Here is a 12,503-nt window from a genome sequence, read left to right on the forward strand (position 1 = left end):
AGCTGTTTTCATTAATACCATTCGCTGTATAGTCTCAATATTCATCTTGATTCCAATTTCTCATAGTCTTTAGGTTTTTTAAAACGTCTGAAGAAAGGCTGTTCTTGTGAAAATTTTCAAACGACATAATGTTTGAATTTGTCCGAATAGTCTTGAAACAATTTTAACTAACGATGAAATTCACTACTTGTTGCTATCAACCCATTCTTTGATGTGTTTATTTTTGTTAAAACAATATATGAATGCTCAATTATGAAATATGATAATTTTGTAGCTTAAAGTTTAAGTCATCTCTTTTTGGCTTAAAATTTATTAGTATACAAGATCGCCCATGACCCGTTGGGTCAGTATATCTTAACTATGGAATTAATGTATGAGCGTGACACTTTTGACGTAAAGAAAATAGTTTTTTGTGACATAACAGAAACATTTCTAGTAAAGTATATTGAAATGAAAAAGAATATAGATAGATTTCTATGAGTCGTTCTGTTTATAATTGTTTATTCTTGAAAAAAAACTTACAGCCATTGAATTATAAGTGGTTTGCCATACTTATAGGTACATGTGCACTGAACAGATACCATAATACTTAAAGTTAAATTCAAATTTTGAAATATCTTTTGATTTAAACGAAAAAAATTTAAAAAATTTTTAAAAATTGGGTTGTTGAAAACGTACACAGTAAAACAATACATTGTAAAATATTAGATTTATTTGTAAGAAAATTGCGTTAAATTAACTTAAACGTAATACGGAAATGAACGATGTAAAAAATGCAGAAAGTATTAACAATTGTTTATTTGGATAATTTAAAACGCAGAAAAAACAAATTAGGCCGCTGAAAACGTACACAGTAAAAAAAATACGTTGTCAACAGGTCAAAGTTGATTTATTTGTGAGAAAATTGCGACAATATAGTTGTAATACAGAATAGTTGCAAAACATCCTCTAAGGGGTCAGTATGTTATATTAGCTATGGAATTAATGTATGAGCATGACACTTGTGACGTAAAGAAAATAGTTTTTTGTAACATAACAGAAACATTTCTATGAAAGTATATTAAAATGAAAAAAAGAATATAGATAGATTTCTATGAGTCATTCTGTCTATAATTGTTTATTTTTGAAAAAACCTTCTTCTTCATTAGAAGTAGTAGTAGTAGTAGTAGGAGGAGGAGGAGGAGGAGGAGGAGGAGGATGAGGAGGAGAAGTAGAAGAGTAGTAGTAGGGAAAATATATGTCCACCAGTAGTAGTAATAGTAGGATAAGGAAGAGGAGGCGTAGTAGTAGTAGTAGTAGTAGTAGTAGTAGTAGTAGTAGTAGTAGTAGTAGTAGTAGTAGTAGTAAGAGGATGAAGAGGAGGAAGAGGAGGAAGAGGAGGCGTAGTAGTAGTTGGAAAGAGGAAAAGTAATAGTAGTAGCAAGAAGAGGAAGCATAGTAATAGTAGTAGGAGGAGGGGGATAGTGCGCAAGCAAACAAGCAAACAACCAAGAACGACAGAGTTTTAGTATTATATATATATATATATATATATATATATATATAATTGGTTAAGAGATAATAACGAGAGAAAATGTATATTTAAATGAGTGTAACCAACAATTGTTATGTTTTTTATAATTATTTTTATTGAAAAACCAAAGACCTTGTATGAAAAGCCTAAAAGAAGCCAAGATAAAAAAAGATATTTTAGTAGTTCGATTCAATGAAGAGGCGCAATCGTAAGATCCAAGGCAATGAATAAAGGGATAATCCAAGCTTGTAATGTTAAAATGTAAGCATATGAAGCAATCCATAAAACGCGATAAGATAAAATCCATCGCAGACTATAATATTTCAACAAACCTAATAAATATTTTTTCTGAAAAGTTTGTTTTATAAAGTTTACTTAAAATTCTTATACAATAAATAAAATTATATATTGAAAAGTTTTACATAATAAATATTCAGACTAATATTTATATGAAGTTTAATTTGACAGCTGTAGTCTTAAAGTATTTAAACCTTACAGTTAATTAGATATATAATTTTATATAAAAAACACACATAACTGAATTAGATCTATAGCTAGCTATGTGCGCAGTCAGCACCAACCCTATTCAGGGTTTAACCGGCTTCCTCCGAAGGAGGAAGTTTCATAGGAGTATGAAATTCACAAGCGGTCACCAGTCGCATGTATATCCTCGTTGGGGGAGATGACGACGTTAGGTTTTTGCAACTTTTGCAGGGAGGTGTCGACGTCCTCCTACATACAGCACCTGAACTTCCCAAATTGGTCACCCATTTTAGTAATGACCAGGCTCAACGTTGCTTAACTTTGGTGTCTGACGGGAACCGGTGTGTCAACGTGATTATGCCGTATATCTAGCTATATGGAATAGTGAGTGTACAGAATTAATGCATAAACGCGCAAAAAATTGAATCTTGTTGTAGCTTCGCACGCCAGTAATTATCAAGACAAACACAATAAAAAGTGTATTAGCAAAAGCATGTTTCAGAAGTACACGTCATGGTTCTGGAGCCGTAACTGTTGTGAATCCCTACATCGTTGCTTAAATGTAACTATATTCATAGTCTTTGGATAAGTTAATTATTTCTGAAATGGATAGATCAACTTGCCTCAAAACAATATCATTTTTCTGCATAATGAAGTTTTACCTCGGAAAACTGTCACTTAGCACTTTATCCATTGCGCCACAGGTTTATTTAATCTGATTAATCCAAATAATTCAAATTAACAATCCTTGTCCTTAACATACTAAAATAAGATATATTTTAACGGAAATTTAACTTTAAAACAAGGGAAAAAAAAGGTATGAATAAAACCTGACCCAGACATATTACAAAGAATGAACCCGGCGGACAGGTCATCGGAGATGAGTCGATTCTTAAAATAACAAAAGAAAAAAAAATTACGTGTTACGAATATTGTGTTTAGAATGTCACACTAACCTTGAGGGAATTCTCCGAAATAAACGCGAAAACAAACAATGTTTAAACGCGGTTTTATTTCTTTCAAATTGCAAACAAAAGTTAAAGCTTCAATTTTCGAAAAAGGAAATTGTGTGGGCAATTGTACGCCACCCGAAACTACAGCTCTCAAATGACCGTCAATTTTTAATTACGGAATTGAATTGTAAATATACCCGTATGAATAACGATGAATATACCCGTATGTTGCGTTTGATAAAGCTCTTGTTCCGCAACTCAGACGGTGAATTGTTAATAGAGATGGATTTTAGCAATTTCATACGTGATTAAATCCTCGTAAAGCTTGTTCACAGTGGGAGGATTGTGTACGAGTGATCTAATGATGCTGACAATTGAAGCCTCATCATTTGATAAGAATAGATTTCAACTGTTTCAGGCGCATTTTAAACCGTAAATAACGTCTATTTTCTGTTTCCATCAATGCTGTTTGTGCTTTTAAAGCTATAAATTATTATAAGAGGTTTATGTCGGCGGTTCGTTCTAACAACAAAGACTCCTATTATGTTAATTCAAAAAATTGAAGAGCTACGGAGACGGGAGAGGTACCATTAAAACGAGTGACGTTTTGGTTTCAGAATTTATTTTTCTACAGTCACAACCATTCTCATTGCCTTTTGTCAAGAATTCAGTGATGCATCTCTGCTTCTGACGAACGTCCATAAAACAGGTTGTTTTCTTATACTCTCATACCATCAATATCTACAACAGAGAAATGAAACTTTCAAGTCATGAATGCATAAATTTAGTCTTCATAACAATGCAATTTGCAATCCTCCTTGATCCATTAAAACGGAATAAAAAATAGGAGGCATTACTTTTGGAACGTTACTCGTATTTTGCTTGAATAAGACTGTGTAATATGTAAATAGATGGTTCATAGAAATATGCCAGGTATCCAGAGATGAAAACGAAAATATAAATAAAAGTAGAAAAGAAGTTTCTTTGTTTCCTTCTTTTTTTTGTTCTTTATTTTTTTCCTATACTTTTTTATTCCAAATTTATTATTAGCCCCAAACAAGACACAGTGCCACTTTGATGTAGGGGGTTACTATCGGGGGCATAAGTTACAGGGATACTATGTAGGGAGTCGAGCAGCAAGATGTCTGTTTACATTACACTTGAACTTCTGCATGTCATATATATTATTCCTTAATTGGAATTCATTTTTGAGATGAGCATTATATATATTAATTTATTTTTTATTTCGGACTATTATTCTCATCTTTATTGGTTGTTGTTTTTCACGATGTTTCGGACAACTATTCCTCTGGCCTTCGTCAGGTGGTAACCACGACGGATAGGAACTTCGAATCTCCTAACTGCATTCTCAGCAATCACTGCCATCCGTAGTTGTTGTCGTCTCACCACGTTTTGGCCAAGTAAATCTCTGACACGCTTTGGGTAGGATTGAAACCGCTATCTTCAGACAATGTCCATCTGGTTCCGTAGAGATTCAACGTCTCTATCAACTGCGCCACGGTTCCAGATGGACATTGTCTGAAGATAGTGGTTTCAATCCTACCCAAAGCGTGCCAGAGGAATAGTTGGCCGAAACGTCATGAAAAGCAACAACCAATAAAGATGAAAAGCAACAACTAATAAAGATGAGAATAATAGTCCGAAATAAAAAATAAATTAATATATTCTGCATGTTATATATTATTATATGATTTTTCCGAGTTCATGTTTTCCCAACTGGACTGACATGCAGAAGTTCAAGTGATTATTTTTGTTTTTGTTAAATATTATTATATGCTTACTTAGTTGTTTTTTTAATTTATTATGTGAAGATTCTTTTCGTTTATACAGTGATGGCAAAAAAGTCCACACTTGTAATTTTTTCAAAAACTGCAAAATTAAGCTGAATTTAATGTAACTGTTTAAAAACCTATACATCATTTGATTCGCCTTTTATTCTGCTATCATTTTACCTGTTCATATTTAACTTTTAATTGAAATATTCTAGTGTTCCGTTAATTTAAAAAAAAATAACTTCAAATTGTGGAGGACAAAAAGAACGTCCACAGTAACAAATTCGCTTAAAACCAGCTTGAATTATCGCTCCTAAATCAGTTTAAAATATCCACCAACTGGTAACAAAGCATCTCTAATCATGATTGTTGTTGTTTCAGGTTATAAAACGTAACATTTAGTCCATATGCCACGACTTTCTCTTAGTGATCGTCAGGAATTCATTAACCTCCACCTTTCTGGTTTATCAAATCGAGAAATTGGCTGCAGATTGAAATGTGATGAGAAAACGGTATGAAAGACTGTAAAAAAGCATCAAAACACCGGCAGTGTTCGTGATGTCTCTACATCTGGTTGTACTAGAGTTACTTCTAACAGGGAAGACAATGCTATCAAGATACGCAGTCTAAGAAACAGATTTGAAACGGCTCCCCAAATTCAACAACAATGCAATATTGTTAAAAAGTGCTCTCTTCCTACTGTTAAGAACAGATTAAAAGAATTTAATTTGCGAGGATATGTTGCAAGACGCAAGCCAATGATTTCTGTAAAGAACAGAAAGCGCCGTCTGGATTTCGTCAGATGCGATAAAAATCATGACTCTTCATATTGGTCAAAAGTGCTTTTTAGCGACGAAAGCAAATTCAATAGGCTAGGCAGTGATGGTAGGCAGTACGTCCGTCGGGGGAAAGACGAAAAATTAAATCCTAGGTGCTCAGTTTCAACGCTCCAAGGTGGTGGAGGTTTAGTTTTGGTGTAGGGGCACTATTAGTACCAACGGCTCAAGGCCTATAGTTCGCTTGCAAGGTCGAATTAATTCGACCGAGTACATTAATATGTTGACTGAGCTTTTTCTACCGTCGGAATTTGGATGACAATCCCATCTTCATGCAGTACAATGCCCCCATTCACACAGCTGGCAATGTCAAGAGGTTCCTGGAAGAGTATGATATTCCGTGTTTTGATTGGCCTGCACAATCTCCAGACCTCAATCCTATCAACAACGTATGGCATTGCATCAAGCAACAGCCACGCAATGATAAAATTCCAAATTTGGAAGAACTTTGGAAAAAAATTAAAGAAAAGTGGGATGCCCTTCCCCCGGAGTCTAAATCAAGGAATTCCTAAAAGATTGCAGGCTATCAAATTGCAGACGGGCTATGCTACTAAAAATTAACTATTTTATTGTGGTCCTGTTGTATTTGTGTTGCATTAATGTCATAAAGTTACATTTAAATAACAATTTTCCATTGTGCGGACTTTCTTTTTGCATCCTCAATTTGAAGTTATTTTTTTTCAATTTGACGTGTACACTAGAATATTCAATTAAAAGTCAAATATGAACAGGTAAAATTATAGGAGAATAAAAGGACAATCAAATGAGGTGTAATTTGTTTAAACAGTTACATTAAATTTAGCTGAAATTTGCAGTTTTTGAAAGAATTACAAGTGCGAACTTTCTTTTTTGCCGCCTGTATATGTAAACATTAAGTAAAGTTATCCACTATGGCCCAAATGGACGGCTATTTTAGATAACTTGTTGGTTTTATTTAGTTCTTTCCCATTGCAGTAACTTAAACACAATGGTCGAGAAGTAGGATTGAGACGTCAGTTCCCCCCCATCATGAGGATGTGTACTCTGACCTGCAAAAACTGCTTGAACAGCCCCGTAAGCATTCTCCAGTAAAAGCGCTCTAGTGTGTTAGCAATAAACTAACCCCCTTCTCAACGAGAGAGGCAAAACATGAGAGTGAACCTTCTAGAACTGCTTAGAACTAATATTCCACCGCAATCAACAGGAATCAGGCCATTACAGGAATGCTCTAATCTCTGTTGATTTTGGTACCAAGAATAAAAATCCGTAACCGGTGATATTTTTACTTAATGTTTACATGTTTAAAATGCATATTTCTCAATAGAATTTATATTGAAAAGATTACTCAGATAATAATATTTAACAAAAAGTACAAAAAAATAAACTACTCATTTTTTTTCTCTCGTAATAAACTGATGCCGTTATTTGCCGACGGATCTAAATGTTATTTACAACTTTAAGATGGCCGACCGACCAACCGACAGAGTCTTTACAGATATACTTGGACTCTAAAAAAAGTAGGGTGTATGTCATAATGAAAGGAAAACTAGAAAAGAAAGTTTCAACTCATATGATGAGTCATAGACTTTTACATATCAATGTTGGGGAGGAGGTGTAAAAGCCGATTTAAAGTTTACAAGTGAGTTTCCGCTTAAGATTGTGATCAAAATTTTACGCAGCGGCGTGCATTTTATTTGTTTCCGTGTTCCTTCTTCTTTTTGTTTTTTGCGTCCTAGATTTAAACATCTCGCCGGGTACGTGTGAGACAAAACTACGGTCTACAGTCGGGCAACGAATTCGAAATTTACATTATGGTGTAAGAAGATGGGGCAAACGGATAATTTGTATGCGTTAAGATAAGCGCCTTGATAGTTTCTGCAAGTTTTGCCTGTGGCGCCCTCTTCCACATGTACGAACGCACCGGCATCATTGGCAACCCTTTGGAGGCGGGCTGGTTTACCAATGACGATAATTTCGTCAGATAACCTGAAATTAACGAATAGACAGCCGACAATTCTTCAATTGCAAGACATTTGACACTTTTCTTTTTCAAAACGAGGCTTTGTGGTGTCATTTTCGCTTCCTCATTTTCTCGTTTTCTCTCTTCGCCTATTCTTCAATTATTTGCATTACACCATCTTCCCCCCTCTCTCTCGCTCTCTCTCTCCCTCTCTCTCTCTCTCTCTCTCTCTCTCTCGCTCTAACTATCTCACTCTCTCTCTCACTCACTCTATCTTTATTTCTCTCCCTCTTTCTCTCTCTTTATTCATCTCCCTCACTCCCTGCTGATTTTAAAACAGTAACGCTAATAGAAACATTACGTATTCTTAATAACGAGTGCATGCACACACACATATATTGTAGCAACACTGAAGAGTTGTAATACAGCGAAACAGATGTGTGTAAATAAACATAATCACACATACACACACTATATATATATATATATATATATATATATATATATATATATATATATCCATCTAAAAATATAAAACATCTGTCTATAGACCAACACATGCATACGTCTCTCGCACTCTCTCTTACTATATATATATATATATATATATATATATATATATATATATAGTAAGTTATAAAAGGTATATGAAATCAGGGAAGTAACTACTATCTGTCTTGTTATAACTTACTAACTAGCTCTACCTACGTATTGAGCACTTTTGAAGTAAATACTTAAAGTTTACGCATAAATCTATATTTTCGTATATTAATTTTATGGGAGTAAATTAAGTAGTTATATATATATATATATATATATATATATATATATATATATATATATATATATATACATATATACATATATATACATACATATATATATATATATATATATTATTGCTATGTAAAGACTAAATTTAAACTTGTTCGAAAACATTATTTATTTAAGATTGTGAAATTAAAAAATAGAAATGAATGTGTCAGCTGACCGGTTTCGAAGCTAACTCAACAGAGCTAAAATCGAGCTTAATTACGTTTTAAAAAGAAAAGGGGTGGAACAATGAATCGGAGATGAAAAAGTACGGGGGAATATATGTATATAAAAAAAGGGGGGATGGATTAATTATTAAATAGAAACTAGATTAATCCATAAGAGATTCTCTTTTTGTTTGCAAAGCGAAGGTCTCAGAGTCTTAATATATATAGTTTCTAGAACCGGTCAGCTGACACATTCATTTTTATTTTTTTAATTTCACAATCTTAAATAAATAATGTTTTCGAACAAGTTTAAATTTAGTCTTTACATAGCAATAATAACATTTTGTACCCCGCAATATATATATATATATATATATATATATATATATATATATATATATATATATATATATATATTATTTTATTTTGTTTAAAGCAAAATCTTCTATTGTTGGTAATAATGATAAAATAATGTATATTTATTGATTTTAATCCACCACCGAAGCTAACATCGATAGATCGTCCCCCACAATTATATTTTTACGTTTAGGAAAATATCTGAACATTTAACATGTAATACTGTAATCCTAGAAAAATACAGCTATAAATATAAATATCTAAATATTTAGAGATTTATAAAGAATCGGAATCGATGATTGTATCAGAACCGGAAAAAAATATTGGAATCGTCCCATCACATATATATATATATATATATATATATATATATATATATATATATATATATTGCAAAAAAAAAAAAAAAAAAAAAAAAACTCTCTCTCTATAGATATTAACTGTAGCGTCTCTAAATCAAAATACGCTAACGGAAACAATTTACTGCACGAGCGTCGCCCTTTTAAAATTCATCATTCAATAAAATAAAAAGCTATAGCAAACATCTAAATGACTACTTTAAATACAGTTCCTGATTTCAAAAAAAGAAAAACCAAAAGGTAATTATATATCTATATATTTTTAAATCAAATTTATTATGTAAATTCAAAAATATATATATTTTTTCTACTCATTTCTATCTCTAACCTATACAAATTTTCTTATTAATTTTCTTATAAATTTTATATCCAAACCTTTTACTTCAATTTTTCAGATTCATCTGCCTTACTTTTAATGCTAGGTTTATTTTTGGTGTCTTTTCAATTCAATAGAAATCCTCCTAAATTTGCTGATGAGGAGACCGTGCTTACCAAAAAAACTATGTATAATTATTCTACGTGACTTCATGTATACCACAAATAAAAAGCACGGATTTCCGAAACGATCGTACAGATAATTGACTTTGTTGTTGTTCCTTCTTATGAAACTGGTTTTTTAATTTAATTAAATTTTGATTGTTAAATTTAAAAAATTTTAAAACTTTTAAATTATAAATCACATTACTTAATATATATATATATATATATATATATATATATACTTGTACTTTTTGTAGTAAAAGAAATCCCATACAGTGCTCTATTATTAGGGAAAAACCTTTCTCGAAATAAGAGCAATATATTTTTTTGTATACTATATACAGGAATTTACATCGGTAGTCGGTACCGACGGTTTCAAGCCCGGTAGTTGAGGACTGCTCTTAATGTCCGCCTCAGGCTCTCTTCAGCCGACTCTCATCTGTCTTTAACCGGAACCGGAACTCTATATATGCACACCGTAATTTTTTTTTTTTTTTTTTTTGTGTATGCTACTTTAATAAGGTAATAAATTTGAAGCAATAAATTAAAAAGTATGGGATGATGCCTTCTATATTATTATTTTTCTTTAAATACCCCCCTATCATTCAGTTTAAGTCTCGTTTAAAGGCGTTTTAAAAATTCATTTTAAATTATGTCTAATCTCGTTTAAAAATAGGGTAATAAAATTTATATTGAAAAAGACCTAGGAAGTGCCCAGGGGATGGTATATACTAATATTTAAGTATTGCTTTGCGTTTAAAAACGTTTAATATTTAAAATAATCTCTAGTTTCGTTTTAATTACGGTAATAATATTTAGTTAAAATAAACTTAAAATGTGTAAAAATTTGGCATATGTTTACATTTAAATATCGTTTCACGTTTAAAATTATTTAAAACGTTATTTTAAAATTATATGTAATTTCGTTTTAAAAACGGTAATAAATCTTAAATTGAAATAGGTCTAAACGGTGTAAAAAAATTGGCGTTTTTATATTTAAGTATATTAAGTATAGCATGATCTCGCTCTATTTAAAAACACGTTTTAAAACAATTAAAAAATTTTTAAATTTTTAACTTAAAAATTCTCTCTAGATCTCGTTTAAAATGGGTGATAAGATCTACAATAATATAAAATAAAATATTTTCACATGTCTATAACTAAACTTTTTTTTTTATCTTCACATTTTATCTTTTTTTCTATCCCAATTTATAAGAAGCGATCCTTTTCTATGTATACAGTCCTTCAAGCATTCATTTTTTACATTTAAGCATCCATCTTCTTGGGTTGCTTTTAAAATATAATATTTTTCGGCATTGCAGAGCGAGCATTGTTTTAGTTCTGGGGAGTATGAAGGTTTTTGCTCGATTTTTTTCCATTTCACCGTAAAAGGTGCACCTTCTTCTTTTAACTGCCAGATTTTGTTTGCTAAAGCCGTATTACTTCTCTCTTTTGCTCTAAAAGAGCTCATGTGCATATAATATCTCTGTTTAAACGGCCCCTTCGTCATTCCAATGTATTTATTAGTTACATTTGTGGATGTATTCGTTACAGTTGCTTCATATACAAGTGACTCTGCTTTACAATTCCCTTCAAGCGGGCACTCATTTTTGGCTCTGCAAGAGCAGTTTGCATTTTCCCTCTCTATTGGTTCTCTAGAGATGATGGATTTTATTGACGGTGTTGTTGAGTAGCTTATTTTAATTGTATTTCTATTGAATATTTTATGTAGCTTGTGCTTTTTAGGACAATGTTTATCTAGTAGTTTCAAGAACAACCGTCCGGTGTATACCAATAACCCAGTGGTCGAGCACTATCGAAAAGGAAGAACACAAAACAGGAATAAAAACCGCCGGAACTTCTTTGCAAAAACACCAGAGATGGAGAAATACACGTTAAACTACTCGATAAAAAACATACCAACACCAAGCAACCAGCTCTATACAAAAATTCTATTGGCAAAAATAGAAGACGTAATAAAGAGAATGAGATGGAAAATAATAAACGGAAATAACGCCAAAGAGAATGAAAAAAATAACTTCCGACTAAAATCGATTAAGTACCCTCCAAAAGTTTACGAAATAGAGGAATTTGAAAAAGAACTTTTAGAAATAATCCCCAAACTTGAATTTAAACACACATCAAACAAATTCCAAAAAGAAATGACCGCTGACATAAAAAAAAATAAAGAAAAGAAAAAATGAGACAATCATATTCTCAGACAAAACAAAAACTTATACACTATGGATAAAGAAAAGAAAAAACAATTAATATTAAATTCCATTACCGATAAATACCAACTAGCGGAAAAGGGAACTTATGAATCAATAAATAAAGAAGCCACAGAGATAGCCACGAAATTAGGCATAGAGTATAGAGTCGATAGATTAGCAAAGAAAAACGGATTTGTTACTTTAAAAGACCACAAAGACAATTTCGAAAATAAACCAACATGTAGGCTAATTAACCCCGCCAAAAGTGAGATAGGCCTGGCTAGCAAATTCATTATCAAGGAGATAGTTAAGGATGTAAAAAGAAATTTGAACCTTAAATTATGGGCAAATACAAACTCGGTCCTGGACTGGTTTAAAAATATAGAAAAACCGCAAAATTGCAGGTTCACCCAGATGGATATAGTGGATTTTTATCCCTCCATTACTAAAGAAATCTTAGAAAAGACATTACAATTTGCATCAAAATATAGAAAGATAAGCACCCTAGATATAGAAACAATTATGCAAGCAAGACAGATTCTCTTGTTTTTCGAAGGAAAAACGTGGGTTAAAAAAACAAACGATGAGGACCAATTT

General features: G+C 32.0%; 1 pseudogene; it reads right to left on the reverse strand.

Moving 5' to 3' along the window:
* Positions 1–2,246: 2,246 nt before the first annotated feature.
* LOC145276098 (5S ribosomal RNA) lies at positions 2,247–2,364 on the reverse strand (annotated as a pseudogene).
* Positions 2,365–12,503: the final 10,139 nt, after the last annotated feature.

Source organism: Euprymna scolopes, unplaced genomic scaffold, assembly GCF_053919585.1.
Source record: "Euprymna scolopes isolate OS-2025 unplaced genomic scaffold, ASM5391958v1 sca705, whole genome shotgun sequence".
NCBI lineage: Eukaryota > Metazoa > Mollusca > Cephalopoda > Sepiida > Sepiolidae > Euprymna > Euprymna scolopes.